We start from the raw sequence: 23373 nt of genomic DNA, 5'->3' as shown, positions 1-23373 counted from the left end.
ACTCACACTAATTCAAAGAATGATTTTCTCTCAATTATATCATACATATTATATATCAAAATTTAAAATTTTTATATGTTTGTATAAAATAATTTTAAAATTATATTTTCGAGACATCTCTTACATAGTCTTAATCGGATTACTGAGTTGCAACACAGTCTGTTAAAAATGGCAGGGCCATTTAGTAATCCCTTTAAAAAATGACAACAAGTCCTTTCTCCATATACATTCCGATAGGAATGTTGTATGAACAATATAAGGCTGAATACTTTGCAGCTTATATTGATTCAGGAGCAGGAATTTGTACAGCAAAAAGAGGAGTCTTCCCTGAAGAATGTGAAGAAGAATTGCCAAAAATTGCTGGACGAGATTTTTCTCGAAGAATTTTAATTCTTTGCAAATGAATAAAACAAGAAGAGATCCTTATGGGAGGAGCAGGTCAGACATCTTGGTACAAGGTAAAGACACCACCAATTTATTTCCATGATACAGGAGCTGATATCCTGTTAGGAAATAACTTCTTACAAATGTTTAAGAAGTACACACAAGACAATGAGTCAAGAATACTTATGTTCACTACAATTTGTGATCATAAAATTATCATTCAAAGACTCAAGGTTGCTTTTTATCGACAATTGCCGATAATATTTCGCTGCCAGCGGGGTGATAAAGGACAACTTTTTCACCCAAAAATGAAAGATCCAAGAAGGTTTGGAGAAACCATTTTGAAAATAACAACACAACAAGAACTCCAGATGGATGATATGGAGCTTCTCAAGGTAACTCTAAATCACAGAGATATAGAATTAGAGAATAAGGTATCCCTTGAAGATGTCAAAAAAAGGCTCAAGGAAAGTTACAACGAGCATCCTTTGGCATGGTGGGATAGAAATCAACTCAAAGTCAGCCTTACTCTAAAGGAAGGCAAAGAGTATGAATTCGTCAGATATAAGCCTATCCCGATGAACATAATAGACCAAAGGGATATGAGAATAATTATCAAGGAACATTTGGACCTTGGTCTAATCAAAGAAGGAGTTTCACCATATAGCAGCCCAGGATTTCTTGTCAGAAATCATGGTGAAATAAAAAGAGGAAAACCCAGGTTAGTTATCAACTACCAAGGTATTAATAAAATCTTGGAGTTTGATGGGTACTTCATACCAAGTAGAGAACACCTAATTAGTTGTGTACGAAATGCTAAAGTGTTCTCAAAATTTGATTGTAAGTCTGGATTTTACCAGATTCGAATGGAAGAAGGAAGTAAAAAATTCACAGCCTTCTCTACTCCACAAGGACACTATATTTGGGAAGTTATGCCTATGGGATTGGCTAATGCACCCCAGATATTTCAAAGAAAGATGGATAACCTTTTTAAAGATTATTTCAACTTTATGTTTGTTTATATTTATGATATTCTTATAGCATCAAAAAATATAGACGAACACGTTAAACACTTAGTGATTTTCTCTAAAATTTGTAAACAAGAAGGACTGGTGTTATCTGAAAAGAAAGCAGTCATAGCAACAAGGAAAATTGAATTCCTCGGTATTCAGATTGATGAAACTGGAATAATTCTAAAACCCCATATTGTGGAAAAGGTAAAGAATTTTTCAGATAAACTCAAATATGTAAAACAACTCCAGAGTTTTCTTGGAGTAGTTAATTTTGCAGGGATGTTCATTAACAATCTAGCAATGTACAGAAAGGTGTTCAGTCTTTTGTTAAAAAAGGATGCTAGGTTTATATGGACCGATGACCATACTAAAGGGGTAAACCAATTAAAAGAGATATGTAAGAATCTCCCAAAAATGGCTATACTCGTAGATGAAGATGATCTGGTATTATTTAAGGATGCCAGCGACGATTGGTGGGCGGCAGTCCTTACCAAAATCACTCCAGATGGGGAAATACCATGCAGATACTGTAGCGGTCTTTTTTCAGAATTTGAAGCCATGAGATGGCATATCAACGAGAAGGAATTTTATGCGGTTAAAAGGGCTTTTGAAAAATGGCCATTATTTTTACTTGCTAAAAAATTCACTCTGAAGGTTGATAACACCCAAGTAAAAGCTTTCCTAAAGAATAAGATTGAATCTAAACCTGAGAAAGCTAGGTTATTAAGATGGCAAGCATTATGTCAAAATTATATTTTTGATATTGTTATTATTAAATCTCATGAAAATATTCTTGCAGATTTTTTAACAAGAGATGGAAGGCAGTGACGTGGATTCCATCCTGAAAATGCAGAGGCATCTTAGGAAACACCTTGGGTTGCTTCAAAACGAGTTCAACCAGTTAGCCATTAATGCTGAAATGGTCGGCAGGTTACAACAAGCTGATCGGATCAAAGTATCTAATCGAATTACAGGATGTATGCAAGCTCAAACACAACTATGGGCTGCTATTCAAGGGCCAATTGTGAAGGCTATAGAGAAACCATTGGTTTCTCATAAACAAGATATACTAAAACCATTGGTTTTACAAGAACAAGAAATACAACCACCGGTTGTAAAACAAGATGTTGAGGAATCTAAAACTCAAGAAACAAGAGCTAATCTATCATCAACCTTTGATGATCTGGATGAAGCAACAATTGATGAGGATAACTCATCAAGTCAACCCTCCGCCTCTGGGGTAAAAGAGGAAGAGATCAATCTTAGGCCCAACACTGACAAGGGCAAATCTAAGATTGATACTAATCCATCTATTATTTCTCCATTCCAGGTTTATCAACAGAAGTGGGAGAAATTGAATACAAGGAATGAAATCAACCCGAACACTTGCAGGGTTGATGTTGCAGGAATATATCCAAGGGTTTGGCTAAAAAACAATGTCAATCCTAAAGATGTAAAACTCTGGTATGAATTTGGGGCTTTGGCCTCAGTTTATACAACGTCACCAAGCTTTCTAGAGATATCACAGTTACCAAAATGGATTCAGGAAGCAGTCCAAGAAACATGGGCAAATAATGATCATTTGTCCAGAGGAGATGTGCTTGAGTTATATTTTTTCAGTGCAGCTCCAGAACCAACAGTGAAAGGATCACACGAACCCTTTCATTTTATCAAGCTGAGGAGACCTGATATAAACAGTCATAAATTTATCAAGGATCCTAAAACTGAAGAAATACCCTTGGTGTCCACTTTCGGGAAAAATGAGATCTCAACCAGAAGGGCATGGGGTATTTGGGTCTGTCTTACTGAGATGGACAAAGTCAAGTTTCCATTCAAATTTTGTCAGAATTATGTGAACGGATCGTTCCTGTTGAACACAATGACAGGAAAAACTACAGAATTTGCGGAAGAAATCTTCTAAAAGAAGAGAAATCTTTTGTGGAACAACAAGCTGCCGGGGAGTAAAGAAACTCGCCAAAAATTTTGTAACATGGCTCATATTGGACGATGGTCAGAGAATATCTGCCCAGAATGCCCAAATCAGAAGGAGCCAGAATTTGGAAAAACCTTTAGACCCCGAACGGATCGAAAGGATTTTTCCGAGACAAGCAAAGGTGGAAAAGGTCCACCAAAGATGCATTTTCACAGGGGTCTACTTCAAAAGCAAAAGATGCCCCGACAACAATAAAGCAGGCATGTGAGGAGAATAAAGCCAAAAGAAAGTGGCAGACATGTGATTCCTCCACTAGTAAAAGATGCCATCAATAATGGCATAAAAAATTCAAGACAGCTGCCTCCTCTACTAGTAAAAGATGCCATCAATAATGGCATAAAGAAATACAAGACAGCTGTAAGATTTCCTGAAGTTTCTCGGTGAAACGAGTGGAACTACAGCTATAAATACAGGCATTTGAGGAAGCTGAAGACATCGATCATTCCCTTCAGTTTTCTTACGAATAAAATTGTTGTAATATTTCTCTTTCTATTGTAATAAGTTTTCGTTTATGTATTTCAAGAACGAGGCTACTATGAGTAGCTAAACAAGTTGTCTTCTCCTCTTCAAAGGAGTTGATTTATGTAATAATATTATGTCTGAATAATTTTTCTAAAGTCTCTTGTTCTTTCATGTTCATATTTTATAATTAAATTTATATACCATACGCCTTAAGGTAGAAAACGAATTAAGGCTGTGCTGGGTGTCGTTGAAGGAGCTTGTGCAGAAACCATCTGTTGCGACTGCGTGGTTGGAGTGTGAGGAGCACTTCGTAAAACTCGGCAGGTATGACCCGACGACATTATGGTCAAAGAGGTATTTAAATTTGATTCACTTTACGGAAGTATGTTGGACCCTAATCTAAAGTATATAGGCTGGAAACCTTGCGCAACCAATAGTTCTTCACGACATGAACTGGTTCGATAGGTAAAACAATGCCAAAGTACAAAAGATTAGTTGAATACTTGTTTAATCAAAATTGAGGACCACTAGGGAGTGCAAACTAAAAAATTTGAATGTAGGGAGTTAGGAAAAATTTATGTTTAGGTTTAGGGATTTTAAAATAATTACCCCTTTTTCTAATTGCTGACTAACATCGAAAATCTAACATGATGTCAAAAAATGTTATGTATCATTGAAAATTAATGATCGAAATGTTAAATGCCACATTAGAAAATTGAACAAAAATAAATTAAAATTAAAAGTTATCGCGCTATCATCAAACTCTGACAACATAATTATTGGACCAAAAATAAAACATAGATAAATTAATGGACCAAAAAATTATTTTTTCTTATAAATATAACTAGATATATATATATATATATATATATAGAAAAATTCACGTGATTTTTTTATATAATACATATGCATGTAGACTTTTGCCAATTTACAATTTAAGAACTTTGAAATCATCGACTTTTGCATGCAGATATATGCAGGCATATAGATAGATATAGAGTGAATAATTTTTGTGAGGGAAATATTTTTTTTTTTGTCCATTAACTTGTTTATTTTTTTTTCGTGGTCCATTAACTTTTCGATATTCGATTTTGATACACTAACTTTTAGTTTTTGGCGATTTTGGTCTAATTGTTGATGTGACACCGAAAAATACCGACATAACATCAAAAATGATGACATGACGCTAGAATATGCTTATGGAATGAAAAAGTAAAGTTTTTTTTTTTAATTTCAAAATTGATGACCAGTAACTATTATTGATTCAAATTTCAAACATAGATAAATGATTGGGGTGTATTCATTGCAGAGATTTACTATTTTTTTTTAAATGACAGACTTTTGTAGAATTGATAGATCTCTGCAGACTTTTATAAAATCTCACAGATTTTTAATGACTTTCACCGAATCTTGTTGATTTGTTTTCAATGACTTTTATTGACATTTGTAAACTTTTTTGTAGAACCATATGTGTTTTGTAATTCATGATTTTGATTTTAATTTATTCATTGTAATTATTAATCGAGTATCAATAACTTATATTTATATATATTTCTTTAAATAATTTATTTTTTAAAATACTTTTATCTATCATATAAATAATTTTTACTTATCAATTTGGTTTACAAAAATCAATAAGTAGTATTAAATTTATTGCAATTAAGATATTAATATGAATCTATAAAATTTAAATATATTTAATTATATATATATATATATATATATATATATATATATATATATATACACATTCTTGTTAATAAATTTTTAAAACTACGTCAATATATCAAGCCAATATATATCAATCATATTCATATACATATACATATACATATCATTATTATTATTATTATTATTATTATTATTATTATTATTATTATTATTATTATTATTATTATTATTATTATTATTAAAGTGAATAAAATGTAAATTTTGAGTTATAATAAAAATTAAGCTACAAATTAAAAAATATATAGAAAATAATTAAAACATCAAAGTTTATATAATAAATAATGAATTAATCTTAAAAAATAATTATTGTTATTTTCAATTTATGATCAATAAAATATTATAAGTTTTTGTCGTGTATTATAATAAGTTTTTGTTTAAAAATTTAATCAATATGATTTTAATTATTGTGAGATTTTTTAACTATAAAATTCAAAAAATTATATGAATGATAAAAAAAATTTATTTTATTTTATTTTATTTTAGGGGGGTGTATTGGTTCTTAGAAGTAGAAAAAAATGTTTGCATTTTTTTTTATTATTTTATTTTATTTTAGGGGGGTGTATTGGTTCTTAGAAGTAGAAAAAAATGTTTGCATGTATATTATTTTTAATATAACTAGTATTTATGTGGCTAGTGTATAGATAGAAATGAAAAAAAGTGTGAAATGTCCATCCAATTCTTTAGGTTCAACCAAAGACAATATTTATTGACATTTTATTGTTGTACATTTGACTTTAATTATTGTACTTAATAGAATTTCATGGAGTTTTTAAAAGTATATTGACATTTTGAATACATCTAGACTTTTGTAGAATTTTTAAAAGTCAAGTTTAAATATCACATGACTTTTTAAAATTCTACAAATGTTTATCTTTAATACCACTAAACTTTTATGGAGTATATAAAAGTCTAGATTGAATACCTTTAGTATTTAAACTCCATAAAAGTCATTAAAAGTATACAACCAATACACCCCCCTAAATTTGACACTACTCCAAATATGCAGGGCTAAAAATGACATTTTGCCTAGAAAATTTCCGTAAAACAAAGGGAATGAGAGAGGTTTCTTTTCCTACGAGTCTGTTCAGAATACAAGTCTCGAAAGACGTAACGATTTAGACGAATAATTTCGATTCAAGATAATTTACCAATATCTCATTAATTAATTAAGCCGCTAATATACTTCTAGACGAAGACATGAATCCAAAAATTGCAGAATTTGCGATGGAAAAACTATTTGCTAGTGATAAAACTCAGAATAGTATCAGAAAAAATGAACAAAAAATTGGTCTTTTATGTGTGCAAGATAATTCAGCAGATAGACCAACGACGACTTCAATTATTATGATGCTTAGCAACTTTAGCATTTTTTTTTTTGCCGATGCCTTCAGAGGCTCAGAGCCAACATTTCTAACATCTAGTGATTAATTATAAATAAAGACTCCATGTTTATAATTTTGCAACCTTGCATCTTGATGTTGATAGCTAGCTAGGTAGGTTATTACAATTTTTTTCAAAACGCCCCCAACATAGCGAATTTATTTCCTTTGACTTTAGCCAGCATAATCGAATTAGCCCTGATCATGCTCTCTTGAAAATTCACTGCACTTCTCCTATAAAGGTTGTATCAAATTGTTAGCCATTATAATGAGTAATGAATTTAAAAAGAAAATATATAAATGGATGTGAGAATATATAGATAGATCTAGATATATGTCTGAAATTTTTGGTGAAACGGGAATTATAGAAAACTATTTTCTTTTAGAAATTAACAAAAAATAAAATAAAATAAAAACAGCAACAAGGCTTTTTTTTACTTCAAGAGCCGGTGATTTGAATATTTGATAAAGGATTGTATGGTATCTTACATTTTCGTAATCCATTGCATATTATATATATATATATATATATATATATATATATATATATATATAATGTTGTCACCTTAAATTTCATTTATGTTAATGCCCCGGAAATTCATCAAGTTTTTAACATACATCTAACGGTTAACATTTATCAATAAATGTGGTGTTAATTATTTTTTAGTGAACCCCGCATGTATTGATAAATGATGATCTTTAATTAGATCTATTATGGGCAATGTTCTAATAAGCTCGTTTAAGAGACGCTTAATCTTGCTTAAACTTTAACACGCTTAAGCTCGATTAAGCGACCGCTTTTTAGAACGGAAGATTTCATTTATTTTTTAAAATGAAAACATTTTTATAAATATGTATATTTATATTTTAGAACTTGAATTATCTATTAAATCATATATTTATGGTTAATCTAACATTTTATTTAATCTTTGTCTTAAAATAATTAAAATTATAGTAAAAATTAAAAACGCTTTTTCACGCTTAAGCTCGTTCTAAGCTCGCTTAAGCTTGAAAAACTTGAAGCTTGACCTCCACGCTTCGACGCGCTTCACGCTTTTTAGAACCTTGATTATGGGGGTACGTAGTGCCTATAAATGTAGTTTAAACGATCTCAAAATTAGTAATCCCCGTCTTGTAATATGGCAATTAATTGGATTTCGGTGATTCAACTTAATTGTACACTAACTCAAACATCATGCTGCATTTAAAATTGGAATCCATCAATAGAAAAACAATTGTAGTTCCAGACAGCAGAGTCAACTGGACCAATTCTCTGAAGGAAACTAAAATATACAAAATACAAAATTAGCTAAAAAGAACAGATGAATTTTTCCAATACCAATATAAATAAAAATGTTATATAAGATATAATTATGCTGACATCAACTATTATTCTAAACCTTGACCACATGTTATATATGATATCTCTATGTATACTGTATATAGTTAGAGATCAATTTTATAAATTTTGACCAAAAAAATTAGGAACTTACAAAAGAACCTAGCTGGCTAATTATTTTGTTGAAAATTTTTCTACCTTTTCCTCTATTCGATTTGATTAATTACCAACTCGTAATTAAACTCTAAAATTTTCGTCCTCACGTCAAGTTGTTGTTTTTAAACACAAACTTCAATACGTAGTACATGCCACACTGGTTTACCTCGGTACTTAATTTTCATTAACAACGAGTCAAACATATATATAATCACTCACACTAATTCAAAGAATGATTTTCTCTCAATTATATCATACATATTATATATCAAAATTTAAAATTTTTATATGTTTGTATAAAATAATTTTAAAATTATATTTTCGAGACATCTCTTTCATTCAATTTTGACTTTGGATTTATTTAGGAGCCGTTTTAACAATTCAAAATAGACTAGGAACATATCAATGAATGATGTCGCGTTTTAAATTTGTATATAAATTATAAAATGATCAGACCATCGGCAAATTCTATGAATTAAGCCAAACCAACAAAAAATTCTACTCGTGAGAAGTTTCTTGTAAGTTTCTTTATATTCTCTCTTACATACATTTTTTTAAAAAGGCAATCTAAGAAAAAGATTGTTAATAAAAAATAATTTTGAAAAAATATTATAATATATTTACTTGTATAGTAAACTTCAATCTCATGTACTACATCACAATCTCAGAGAAAAAAAATGTTATACTGCGACCGTTTGTACCTTTTTTTAAAAAAAAGTACAATTGGTACCTCTTGTACGTGTGTAGAGTTGTCGATTCACTTGGATCTATGGCCAAAACTTTTTCTTATGATATCTTTTAATTTGTTTTTATTTTACATTTGTTAGAGCACGTACAAGACCGATTAAGACAATGAGTGTTGATTAAGGTAATAACTCATAGCAGTAACAAAGATAAAACCTACCAATTTGATCAGAAGAATGCATGCATGTTTTTAAATTAACAAGTAAAAGTCACGTGCGATGCACGTGAGAAACTTTTTATTGTCGATAAACATTGTTAAATAAAATAGTTGAAATGAGAAGATATTAACATGCAGTTAATTAATTATTTTTATTGTAATAATATATACTATTTGGAAGAAAAAATTATTACATGTCTTAATGATGAGATCAATATAATCTTCAATATAGCAACTAATAAAAACATTTACAACATTAATGTCGAACAATGCAACCCTTGCAATTATTACAGCTCGGGTTTTTCATTGTTTTGTTGATTAATCTTGAGAGATTATGGCATGGTTCGTACTATGAATTTGTCTTATATTTTTATCTCATGTATGTGTGCCTTCAAGCAATATGATTTATTTTTTTATTTGTTAATAAGTGAGATACGTTAATCAAATTAAATTAAATATTGATTTTGTAATTTTCTATTTTATGTGTTGTTTACTTATTTTGTAATTATTTATTTATGGAAAAAATTGATATAGATAATAAATTCTAAAATTTAATTTAAATTGTTGCGTCAAATATTTTTTATTTTTTATTTTGATTTTTTTCTCTTTCACGATTTTTCATTATTCCATGCGTTTTTAATTCTCTATGAAAGATTCAATATTATCATCATCTTTAATAAAAATTCTTGTGTTATTATCTACATCAATCATTTGCATTTTCTATCGTTATTATTTTATTATTTTGTTAGACGTTCTCTTTTTTATGTTAAAAATATTTACTTGCAATTCTAAATGCATTCTATTACGTATTTGTATGTCAATATCTTTAACGATCAATGTATTTATTAGACATTTTCTTTTTTTCTTAATTTCTTATTTTTTGAAATCTATTGATCTTTTTTTACTTGCAATGATTTTGTTTCTGAAATTTTTTGATTGAATTGTGAATGTATTTAACTACAAATGTTAATATTCTATATTTTTTTCAACCATTTTGTCTATTTTGAGAGTAAAATACATATTTTTATTTATTTGGTTTACTAAGTACTTGTGGTATATTGAAGTGTTGTCGTCCTATATATATAAAACAGTGTTTATTAATAATTGCTAATCATAGTATTTGTAAGAAAAAAAAATTATTTATATACTTCGATGATGAATCAAATCGATATAATATTCAACACTGCAACCAATAACAACATTTGCAATATATATTTTTGAACAATGTAACTATTGCAGTTTCAATGCCATCATTTATGATTATATTTTTTCTATATTTACATTAACCGTTTAAGAAAAGACATTAATTTGAATAACTGTAGGACCGAGCGTTCGCCTCTTTACTAAAAGTTATAGCTCGCGGAATGGTGCAATTCAAATCTTTTAAATTGCACAGCAGCTCAAGCGCCATGATTCGATCTCTCTCTAGCAGGGACAATTATTATTATTGCATCCCAACAATTTCACTCCCAATGATTGCACTCCTTGCAATCAATGTGAATCAACCCATGACTTTGGCTATGTTACCAATTGTAGGACCAAGCGGTTGCCGCTTTACCAAAAGCTATAGCTGGTGGTAATGGTGTAACTCAAATATTTTAAACCGCACAGCAGCCCAGCGACATGGTTAGATCGCTCTTCAGCAGAGACAATTATTGCACCCCAACAATAAATGATGTAAGCTTATAAATATATTGTTTAAATGTAGTTTTACCTTGACACAATATTAATACCGAATCTTATCCAGTCATTACAACTCGGGGTTTTCATTGTTTTGTTGATTGATCTTGAGCAATTACTACATGCTCCGTGTCATGGATTTAACTTATGTTTTTATCTTATGTATGTATGCCTTGAAACGATATAATTTATTATATATTTGTTAATAATTAATATACGTTAAATAAAATTAAATCTTGATTTTGTAATTTCCTATCTCATGTTCTATAAATGTCATTTATAAAATATTTGTTTCAATGATAAAATATTCAAAAAATTTCTCGTGAAATGATAAAATAAATTGAAATAATAAATAATATTGTACACATCTTGTAAATTATTCATCTGATTGAGAATTTGCATCAAGTTAAATTTTTTTCAAGATCTTTAATTTGATGTAAGAAGTGTCATCCATAATTCTCCTATATAGACTTTTTTTTTTGAATTTATTTCCTAGCCCGTAGTAGATTGATTAACATAGATTTATTTGAAAACTTCAATAATTAAAGGAAATAATATCAATATTATAGTTTTGTTGAAAATAATTGAAGATATTCATAACATATATTTGTTGTTTCTTTTTATATGCAAGACGGGTTTGTGACGTTGGTGTTATTTTGAACTGAAATTTTCCTACTATTAATCATAGAAAATAAGTAATGAGTAATGATAATAACTAATTTTTGTAAAGATTATATTTATTTACAAAAATTTTAAAAATTTACTTTCAAAACATGTATTTTTAAGTTATAAAAAGCCATAACCGTTTTATCCATCTCCATTTCTTGTAAAATATTAATTCGTTAATTGCAAAATCATCCATCAAATAATTTGTTATATATATATATATAGTTTTTAACTTCATAATGAGGAGAAAATAGTTAAAATTTTAAATTTCAATGTTTAAATATATGATATGAGTGTGTTGGTGTATTCTTTATTTATTATTTTGGATCAAAACTTAACTCAATTTGAATTGATTTATTTCAACATCGATGTGTATTTTATTAAAATATATATTTTTAAAACGTTTGAAAATCTGATATTTCTAATATATAATTATGAAGTCATGATTTAATTATTTAGCTCAATAAGTTTTTACACAAAATTTTGCGACTGTCGTTGTTTTGAGCTGAACTTTTTTTATTAGGAAAAAACTGCAATTTTGGTCTTGTATATATGTTTGTCACTTTGTGATTTCGGTCCTCTATGTTTTCAAATTTTAGTTTTAGTCCTGCATGTTTTGATTTTTGGCAATTTCAGTCCTTTTTCTTTGAAAATGCTTACGTGGCACTGTATACGTCAGTTCCACATCAGCATTGCATTGGTGTCACATCAGCACCACATCAACAAAAGAACTAAAATTGCCAAAAAAATAAAAATAGCGGACTAAAACTGAAATATGAAAATATAGAGGACCGAAATCACAAAGTGACAAACATACCGAACCAAAAAAGTAATTTTCCCTTTTTATTATTAATCATAAGAAGAAGTGGTGAGTAATGCTAATGAATAACTTTTGTAAAGATTTATTTATATCAAATTAAAAGGTTTACCTTCAAAACATATAACTTTAAGTTAAAGAAAGCTATAACCGATTTATCCATCTCCAAGGCTAGTAAAAATAGTCCTTCGTTAATTACAAGATCATCCCATAAATATTTGATATTTTGTTATATGAACTCATGATAGAATTATTTAGCTCAATAGATCCTTACACAAATTAAAATACATAATATTTTTTGTTGAAAAAATCTGTTTATTCAATCTACAAACAAATAAAAATCAAAGTATTTTGATGTTTAAATCTTTTTGGAAACTGAATGAGTATTTAATTAATATTTTTTTGGAAAAAAATCTATTTACTTTATCTACAAGAAAATAAAAACTAAAATATTTTAGTATTTCAATCTTTTTGAAAACTGGAACCTTATCTATTATGGACAAAAATTTTCAATTTTGATCTTATCAAAATAATTTATTTTACAAAAACATCCTCACAGAATTTATCAATTGTGTATAAACCAAGGATAAAGTTGAAAATACACAATGAAAAACTTTGATTTTGATTCACACATTTATAATTTGTATGTATGTATAGATGTATAGATTAAAAATAAATCAGTATTCATCATCTGATATCAGTATACATGACGTACTTTAGGATATCTTCTTAAAAAACATTATAAAACAAAGTCTAGCCTATATATGTCACGTCTTTAGGATATATTTTAAAGCAACAACTTGAGTGTTTAATTATGCAATGTATATCTGTTTCTGGATAAAAGTCTAAATTACACTCATAACATCGAAGTTTAACCTAGAGACGGAGTCAGAAGATTCATTTAGATCATGAGTACTGGGTGAAAATAAATTTTTTTAATAATTAACTATAAAAAAAAATTCCGAAATCCTTCAAACAAAAGAAAAAAAAAATTTGGGGCAAATTGAGTCCCCAATTTCTCAATATTTTGTTTTAAAAATAATAATTATAAATTATAAAAGCATATAAAAACGAAAAAAAAAAGTAAAAAAAAATCTACTAATGTATATTGTATTTGACTTTTCAGTTAAAGTTTTGCTCCAGAGGTTAGTAATAGTGACTGTTCATCCAAATTCTCCACTCAAAATTTCTACATTGTTTAAAAATTATGAGTGATGTGATAATAAAAAAATTGGTAAAGGTACTGCACTGATTTGAATGAAATAATCTTACATTTTCATCTCGTTGTATATAAGGTGAGAACTATAAAATCAAAACTAAAACCAATTAAGAGTTGTAAATTGATTTAATATGAAAAAAAATGCCCATTAAATGATGTAATTAATAAAATTTAATGGTAATCTTACAATATATTGGTGAAGCGTTAATTAATTTTACAAACATACCCTGCTCCTCAAGCTTATTTCCAACAATATCTCTTCACTTGTCCATTATTAATTGTGTATCATATATTTTTTATCTATTATTTTGAATATTTAATTTATAAATAATGTTGAATGTATCCAAAATTAATTTTTGTCACCACCACAACCAGGTCCGCAACAGTCGCCACCATCACGGTCACCGCCACCAGGTTTGTCACAGCAGCCCACACCGCCATGTAAGAGATGATAATATATATGCATCTACTCTTGCTCCTTTGACAAGTTGCCTAATTTGGATTTGTCTTCAATTTGGTAGTGCTTCGACATGCTTAAAAATGATTACAAACTTTTGTTTTAAAATTTTGAAAAGTTTGTCAACAAAAACTAATATTCATTTTTTTTGAGAAAATAATTTTTTTTGATCTAGTAGCTAGTCTTCTTCTTCGGTTTTGCCAATAATTAACTTTTCGATTTATGCTTTTAATACAATAACTTGTGCTCTTTTGGTCCATCGATTATGTCGGAAAACATCGATTAGACGGTGGCTAAAGCTAATGTTGCAAAAAAAATGTTTTTTTTTTATTTTAGAGGAAAATCGATCGATTTATTTGAAAACAAATTAACATAATCAAAGTCGAACAAATCTGTCAAACTTTACAAGTTTTATGCATTTCATCATAAGTTAGAACCATTAATGGCTGTGACACCAAAAATATGTGCTTTAACCATCACCTAATCAGCATTATTCTGAGAAATAATCGAAATTTAAAAGTTATTGCACCAACCCCAAAATTTATAACTTAACGAATTAAAACCGAAAAAATGTCAAATTACGGGACTCAAAAAATTAGGTTCCTTCAGTTTTTATACTTATTTTACAATTTAGTCATTTTTTCACTGGAGTACCGACGTTGAGTTTGACATACCAACAATAAACGTCAACAACGATTTGGCGTCTCATAAAAATTGTGGTGAAAAACAAAATTGAAATTGCAAATATCGAAAGTTATCGTACTAAAATCGAAATTTGACGATGAAACATATCAAAATGAAAATTAAAAGAGTTTAAATTCACAATTTCCCAATATACAATAAAGTTCTTATTATTTTAAAAAAATCGATGTTTTTTTTTATTAAAAAAAACACACGCACACACACACAATCACATATTCTATAATTAAAAGAAATTATTATTTAAATAAATTTTCGTAGTCAAATATAATACTCATAGAATTATTAAATAATAATGAAATTAAAATTTATGAAAAATAAATGAAATTAATAGTGAATACACACACACACACACAAATCAATCTTAATTATACTTTTAAGTCTCGAAATTAAATTTTTTTTATCCTATTGTGTTTCTTTTTTTTTCATTTCTGGTTATGTAATAGGATAATTAACAAGATTAGTCAACTAATTTGCACGTTTGTTTTTTTTCAAACTTTAGAAATTTTCCAATGGAATGAGTGCTACGTAATTAATATGATATATATCAGAAAATGATGACGTGTCCAATGCCCAACGTCATGCCAGTATCACATTTGAAATGACTAAAATTGAAATTAAAAAAATGTATTTTGTTACAAGATCAAAAATGTATTCTCTCTTTTAATTTTTTTGTTAGAATATCAAAATCTTGAATTATTTATACAATGTTTATTAGAATTCTTTATGATCATCTTATCCACTTCATGCCATTTGTAATGATTAAAAAAAATAACGTTACAACTAAGTACATGATTTAAATATATTTCTTCTACACTAGATGTCAAATAAAAGAACCAATGTTTTAAAAAGCGCTAGGCGGTAGGCGGGCGGGCGACCCACCGCCTAGCGCCTAGTCGCCTAGGCGATTTTTCTTTAACCTAAAACATTAAAATTATGAAATATTTATGTGTTTTATTGTAAAAAATAATTTTTATGTCTTATGTTTTTTAAGTTTTTTTGTATAAAATTGTTTTAAAATTTTAATAATATAGTAAAATATATATACTAATATAGTCAATACTCAATAGTTGGGAAGACAGCAAGAAGATTGAACATTGAAGACAAGTTCACGACGGCTTTTCTTTGTTTTCTTCTACTTTTTTTTTTTGTTTTGTTTTGTTTCTTCTCTCTTTTGATTGTGGCAGGTTTCTGGTCCTTTTTCTTTTTTTTAAATTTTTATTATTATTTAAAAAAATTAAAAGTTTTTTTTATTATATGGATAAACTGCCTAGGCGGCCAATTAATCGGGCGACGCCTCGAGTCCAGACATTAATCGTGGCGGCAGGCCGCCGCCCAGCGCCTAGGCGGGCCTAGACGGGGATTTTTATAACACTGAAAAGAACTAATATTATACTTATAATCACAATCAATATCTAAATATAACTAGAAATAAATAATAATTAATAGGTGACGTTACCAATATATTTTGAAGTACTCATATATATTATTTGAACTCACATAAAATATAATTTGGTTATTCTATACCTGTCAAATAATTTTAAATTACTAATGCCATGATTCTCCTAATAGTTAACTATAACATAATCAATGAAAGGAAACTTTACAATGAATGCATGATTCATGCATCAATTACTCTTAAACTTCTTATTTTATTATCATTAATCACTTTGAGTACATTCGAAGCAAAAAATTTTATTAAAAAAATAGTCATGTAATGATTTTCAATTAAATTTCCTGACCAATTTGCTCATAATAAATACTTGAAATTAAATATATCTAGTGAAATAAGGTTTGACGATAAATTAATGAAATAATATATAATAATATAAATTATTTGGAATAGGGAAATATTAATTGTAATCCGTTATGATATTGCACTTGCAAGGGGAGGAGGTGGTAATAGTACTCGAACTGCCATAATCGCTTCCGTTTCTGTTGGTGTGGGTCTAATAGTAGCTGCATTAATTGCTACTATCTCGCTGATAAAGAGAGCTAAAAAGAAGCCAAACCCAAAACAAGATCAACTTGATCAGTGTAATTTATTAATTGCAATTTTCAAGATTCAGCTAGCTAGCAATTTCGCTAAATCAAATCTCATTCCTTTTTTTTTAAATTATTTTGAAGCTTCACGCGACTTTAACGTAGATGAATCTCTACAATATGATTTTTCCGAAATCAAAGCTGCTACTGATAATTTCTCACTTGCTAGCAAGTTGGGACAAGGTGGATTTGGGGTCATTTATAAGGTAAATTTAAAACCTTTTGCACTGTGTTACAATATTGATAATATTTGTGATATATAATAATGATTTATTAATTGTAATATATATTTATTAGGGAAAACTTTCAAATGGACAAGACATTGCTGTAAAAAGACTATCCTTGGATTCTGGGCAAGGTGATGTGGAATTCAAGAATGAAGTCTTATTAGTAGCCAAACTGCAACACAAGAATCTTGTAAGACTCTTGGGTTTTTCCATTGAAGGGAAGGAAAGACTTCTCGTCTATGAATTCGTCAAGAATAGAAGCCTCGACAAATTTCTATTCGGTAATAATACATAGGAAAAACTGCAAATTTGGTTCTATATGTTTTTCACCTTGCGATTTTGGTCCTCTTTATTTTTATATTTCAGCTTTAGTCTTATATGTTTTGATTTTTGGCAATTTCGGTCTTTTTTATTCAAAAATGCTTACGTGGCACTGTACACGTCAGCTCCACATCAGCACTGAATTGGTGCAACGTCAGCGCCACATCGGAAAAAGGACTAAAATTGCCAAAAAAAATAAAGATAACGGACTAAAACTAAAATCTGAAAATATAAAGAACTAAAATCGCGTAGCGACAAACATACAAGTCCAAAAAAGCAATTTTTCCTTATATATATTTCAATGTCATTTTCAATTCATGGTAATTATTTCACTATTTGCGTTTTACATATTCTTCATGTATGTACTTGAGTATACTGCAGACCCTATCAAACAAAATGATTTGGATTGGAAGACCCGTTACAAGATCATATGGGGCATTTCTAAGGGACTTCTATAATTGCACGAGGAATCTCGAATCAAAATAATTCATCGTGATCTTAAGTCTAGCAACATACTTTTGGATGGAGATATGAACCCAAAAATTGCAGACTTTGGCATGGCGAGGTTATTTGATGCTGATGAAACTCAAGCCAACACCAACAAAATTGTGGGAACTTAGTAAGCGTTCTTTCAGTCCAAGTGGCATTGATTGGATTTTGGAATTAATAAGCAACTTGACTTGATCAAATTCTGGAGCTTAGACTGTGCTCAACAAGATTTAAGTTGCATATATAATAAGATTTAAATATTACACAAATTTCTAAATTTTTTTATTTAGAAATGATCTTCTTCCAAAATCTGCAATGATTTCATTTGATATATGTAGGCTAAATGATTAGGCTTTGTAACTTTTGCTTGGTTCAACTACTAACAACTCGATTATTGTAGTGGATATATGTCACCGGAATATGCAATGCACGAACAATTTTCTGCTAAATCTGATGTATTTAGCTTCGGTGTGCTGGTCCTAGAAATTGTCAGCGGTCGGCAAAATAGGACATATAAAAATGGAGAGGAAATGGAAAACCTCTTAAGTATGGTAAGCAAGATGAATTCATTATGATTGTAAGCTGAAACCTGAAAAGCCAAAATCTTGTCTAGTTCCCTGATCATATCAGTGATCGACTGGGCGGATTTTTGCTTAATATCCTGTGGTGAATGCTGGTTTTAATTCCATAAAGAGATTATGATTATATAATATTTCATATTTATAGGCATGGAAACAGTGGGACCAAAGAACAGCAGAGAATATCATTGATCCAGTATTGAGGGTTGGTTCAAGTAACCTACGTGATATGTTCAGATGCGTTCAAATCGGTTTGCTATGCGTGCAAGACAATCCTAATGATAGACCAGCAATGAATTCTGTGGTTGTTATGCTTAGCAGCTCCAAAATATCTCCGCCGGCACCTTTCGAGCCAACATACTCTACGACCCATGGATCTAACTCGAGAAGTCCAGACATTCGTGGGTATGGTTTTTTCACAATCAGCCGAGGAACAAAAGAACCAAATCATCCACTTTCAGAACACTCTTCACTCGTGTGCTCTTCATTGTCTTCAACACTCCTCGGCAACACTGGATCTCGACAACAAAAGCTTCAGAATTTCTTCAATGGCCTGCTTTTATTTTCTGCAATTCTCGTTCTCCGTCTCTCACTGGTTCTGTAGGATAGTCTTCTTAAATAGAACTTTTTGGAAATCCTACCTAAAAATTCAAACACAGAAGTTGTTATGATAAAATATTTGATCAACATACTTGATAAGATATAACTCATATCTTTAAACAAGAGATAAGTTATTCAATATCCATGATAAGATAAATATGATAATATCAATTTAAACTCAAAAGATCAGATTAAACAAATGTCAAGAAAAGGAAAAATTTAAAAAATAAAAAAACGTGATATACAAAAGATAGATATACACGTTCTTTTAGTAAGATCGTGTCCGAATTACATGTTGGTGTGTTTAGTTTGTCACACATCGGTTGGATAAATTGTCTGGGAGTTTAATATATAGATAAGGGCAATCATCACATCTTGAGCTAGCTTTTGAGGTGAGTTAGGTTCAAGTCTCATTTCTAACATGGTATCAGAGCCTGGGTTCCACCGTTATGTGTTGGACGGCCCATAGTTGGTCTCAACCCGTCCCATAGTTGGCCACCCGTTAATATCTCCACGCTCTAGTCGTTTCATTTCTGGGCGTGAGAGGGGTGTGTTGGTGTATTAATTGTGTCCCACATCGGTTGAGTAAATATCTTTGGGAGCCCTTAATATAGAAAAGGGCAATCCTCACCTCTTGAGCTAGCTACTTTTGAGGTGAGTTAGGTCCAAATCTCATTTCTAACATTACAAACAGGCAGTTCAGTTTAATGAATTCTGCACGTTACGGTACTCTAACGAATCCATGTTCGGGATACTGGCGGATATGACGATTGCGGCCTTGTATAATATCCAAAACGCTTTGAGTCCCGACCAGTTTATGCTTGATGTTACGGTTCTGGAGGACGATCTTCGCGAACAGGCTGCTAATGGTGGTTCTCTTAGAAAAGTGGCCGCTGGAAATAGAGCTACTGTAAACTCTCAGATTGTATTTTCGCTGCTCCAATGCACCCCAGATTTGTCTATTGAGGACTGCGGCAAGTGTTTAACAGAGGCTGCTGCGGATAGTACTCTTGACATATTGCAACAGCAAGATAGGATGTAGAATACTGAAGCCTAGCTGCAATCTTCGTTTTGAAGTTGTACCCTTTTACAATGAAACCAGGCTTCAAGAATTACAGCCGCTTACAACACCGCCGCTACGGTCACGGAAATCGTCATCACCGCCATCACCAGGCCCACTGGCAGCATCATCACCACCACCACCTGGCCCACGGTCGGTGTCACCAGGTAAGAAAAATGATCGTATGTATGCTTGACCTTAATTTACAGTGCAAAAATGAAGCTTCTTGAATTATGTTGATTATTTATTATTATTATTATTATTATTTTTGGCATTTGCTGTTCTATATTTTTTGTTCTTTTGTTTTCATGTATTAATTGAAAGAATTTTTTTGGGAAATCGCTTTCTGTTTTGCAATTTGCATTTTTTTTTTAAACTTGTGTTCATGTTATTAATTAATTTTTGATGGTGAATTTATACTTTTCATCTTATGAAACTTGCAATTTTTAAAAAAATTTCGGAATCCATCGCGTACGTCGGAAATTGCTTAGGCGGCATTCTGTGGATGAAGTAGATTTTTGGAAGGAAAAATGTCTGTGTCGTGATTTTTCAGAGTAGTAGGTGACATTTAGGATTTGTTTTTTTTTTTCTTAGTTAATTGCCTAGTTGTATAGATATATATATATAAATATAGATATAGATATAGATATAGATATAAATATAGATATAGATAGATTACAAAAAGGTTAGATCTCATCATGTCTTAATTTCATAATTATATTTAATCATTCATCATCGTACCTATATAATAATTACTACATGCATATTATTTTACATTTATTCCGTTTTACACACACAACGCGTGTGCACCGTTCACTGGTATATATATATATATATCTTGCTGCGCTCAAAAGTCAAATATATAAATAATAAATAAATATTAAATATATGGGGAGTTTTATTCACACTCCAAAATGTAATAATAACACTCCACCTTACCTAATTAATATAATATTAGACAAGTCCTTATAATATCATTCCTTATATAATAGATTTTGATTTACCTTAAAAAAAAACTCAAATATAATAGGTTTTGTTGTTAACTACTAAAATGTTAATGATTTTAAAAAATTTCACATATTTATTCGTATATAAATAAAATATTTTATTTTGCTATTAAAAACCCAACAAATGTTACGTCAAAAACTAAAAACAATTATTTCCACTCACAAATGTGGACATTGCCAACCCATTCAGACAGAAGAAGCAAATGTCAAAGAGGACAAACCAGCTGTCAAAGAAGACAAACCAATAAAGAAATGGTCTGAATGCACCAGTGATTCAGAGAGTGACACAATGTAAAAACAAATGAAATCGTGGACCACACCACATGTTAAAGGCATCCACTCAGATGTAAAATGAGTTGTTTCCATTATGTAGTGTCGGGTGGTCCCCCTCTTTTCTTTTATTTTTAATTATGTATGCGTTTCTCCACGCCTATAAAAGGAGATGTTTTGTGCTGTAAAAGAAGAAGTGAAGTTTGAGTATCTCTCTCTTCTTAAAGTTTCTTACAATCTGGTTCATACAAGACGTATGAAAACTATCAGAAACTAAGAAACATAAAATCAGAAACAAAATAAGCCTTATGGCTAATAACTAAACAAGCAGGGCGTAAGGAGGATAAAGTTGGAAACCAACCATTGAATATTTATGGTTAGAGTAAACCTGGAGATCCATAGAGCAAGTACCAGTTGATCAAGTGATCGTTAAGGGAAAGCAAGGATTTGGCCTCTGCTCAAAACCAAGATTCATTCAAACAAGGTAACCTTCATAAACCTCCTGCAGCCCTTAATTCAAAGAAATAGTCAAAATACATTAATCATGTCATCATCCTTTATAAGAAATGGAAGATTAATAATAAAAAATTGGTTCCAAATAGAAGATGATCATGAATATGATACATTTCATGAATATCGTTTAAATACTTCTGATTTAACCATATTTGAATCAATTTATCAACTAAAATTTGTATTAATAACCCATGAATGGAACCAAACTAATATGAAAACATTTATCTGTTATAAATGAACCAGATCTATAAATCCATGAATCAGATCTGTAAATCCATGAATAAGAAAATTGATAAGAATTTTAAGAATTCCGCAACCTGGTATCAGAGCTTAAATAAAGTAGATTATTAATGTCTGGATTAACTTTAGATATTGAGATTAAAAATTTATTTGATAAAATAATCTTACTAAAAGATTTACGTCAAATAGATCAATTATGGAATAAAATAAAAGATCTCCAAACCTTTTATTTCAAAAATCATAAAAAAGAACATTTTTCAAGCAATTGGAAAATGATAATTCAAATTTCTGAAAACGATGAAATTGAAGACATAGCAATATGTTATGAATAAGAACAAACTTTGTTATCGAAATCCGATCAACAAAAACAAAATAATAAAATTAACAATTTTTACTAAATGGAAAATGTATGAAAATACAAAAATGAATATCTTTAATTTATATTCTCAAAATATAAATTTTGATATAGAAAATTGTGAAAACAATTTGAAACATCTTAAAAATTGTCAATCTTCAATTGATAGTTTCGAAGATTTTCAGAATTTATTAGAACAGATAGATTCAACAAAAAGGCTTTTAATAGCCTTAAAAAAATTAAGAAGTTCTATCATCTGTTAAAATGACAGAAGTAACAATTCCAAATCAAAACAGTCAGATCGATAAATCTGAAGAAAACCAAGAGTATAATTTGAATATTATATTCAATCAAAGTAAGTTTGCTGAAATACAGAAAACATGGTTTTCTAATTCAAAAACAAATCTAATAGACCAACCAGGAATACTAAGTAAGATTTCAAATTTTATTAATCCCAGAAAAAATTTAATTTATTATTCGATTCGTACAAAAGAACGATCTTGTAAAATAAATAACGAATCAAGGTCTAATACTCTGAAGTTATTAACAACTCAAGATATTAATACCATCATGGCAAAAGCCAGTGAAAAAGAACGATCTGAACTCAAATATGTTCATATCGGAGGAATTGAAATAATAATATCAGCTCACTACCGAGAAGGAATAGATACACCAATTGAAATAACAGTTCGTGACAAAAGAATACGTAATCTCGAGGATTCTATCCTTGGAAAAATTGAAGGAAATTTATGTTACAAAAAGATGAAATTTTGT

At 29.6% G+C, this 23373-nt stretch overlaps 1 pseudogene; it reads left to right on the top strand.

The window, feature by feature from the left end:
• The window catches only part of LOC140870076 (cysteine-rich receptor-like protein kinase 44), a 37928-nt pseudogene extending 17732 nt beyond the window's left edge, over positions 1 to 20196 (top strand).
• The last annotated feature ends 3177 nt before the right edge of the window (positions 20197 to 23373 follow it).

Source organism: Henckelia pumila, chromosome 1 (assembly GCF_033568475.1).
Source record: "Henckelia pumila isolate YLH828 chromosome 1, ASM3356847v2, whole genome shotgun sequence".
NCBI classification, from domain to species: Eukaryota; Viridiplantae; Streptophyta; class Magnoliopsida; order Lamiales; family Gesneriaceae; genus Henckelia; species Henckelia pumila.
Note: the sequence above shows the minus strand (reverse complement) of the source record. Positions and strands in the feature narration are given on the sequence as shown.